This window comes from Homalodisca vitripennis, chromosome 6 (genome assembly GCF_021130785.1).
Source record: "Homalodisca vitripennis isolate AUS2020 chromosome 6, UT_GWSS_2.1, whole genome shotgun sequence".
Taxonomy (NCBI): domain Eukaryota; kingdom Metazoa; phylum Arthropoda; class Insecta; order Hemiptera; family Cicadellidae; genus Homalodisca; species Homalodisca vitripennis.
Genome location: NC_060212.1, coordinates 63,613,288 through 63,613,770, shown reverse-complemented (window position 1 = coordinate 63,613,770; position 483 = coordinate 63,613,288). Strand labels below are relative to the sequence as shown.

Below are 483 nucleotides of genomic sequence, written 5' to 3'. Positions count from 1 at the left end.
GTACAAAATTGAACTAGACCGTCTAACGTTTAGTTGTTTCCACCTTCCTTGGGGTCTAACATACACGAATGAATACATTTTCATGTCGCCCAACACAACTGGGAGTAATGGACTAGTAAATTGAGTAAGGCGTCATTAAATGTATAATTTAAATTTTTTTTCGCCAAATTAATGTGATCCGTTATGTCGTCAGTCTTGTCCCAGGTCAAATTTCGTGAAGTAAGTTGTAAAAAATAGATTTCGTAAAAATTTTGAAATTAAGTTATGTGAATTTATAAATTATAAATTTATTTATTTATTTTAATAAACACTACGATTTCTGAAATACAGAAATGATTATTGCTACGTATAATACATAAAAGTATCAGTGTAAAAAATAATAAGTTTCAACGTTTCTTGAAAAAAAGTAAGGCACCGGCGAGATTCGAACTCACGATCTCCTGTTTACTAGACAGGCGCTTTAACCAACTAAGCCACGGCGCC

At 32.5% G+C, this 483-nt stretch overlaps 1 non-coding gene across 1 annotated transcript; it reads right to left on the bottom strand.

Moving 5' to 3' along the window:
* Positions 1–409: 409 nt before the first annotated feature.
* On the bottom strand, positions 410–483 carry Trnat-agu. Its single transcript has one exon. It is a non-coding gene; the product is annotated as a tRNA-Thr (tRNA).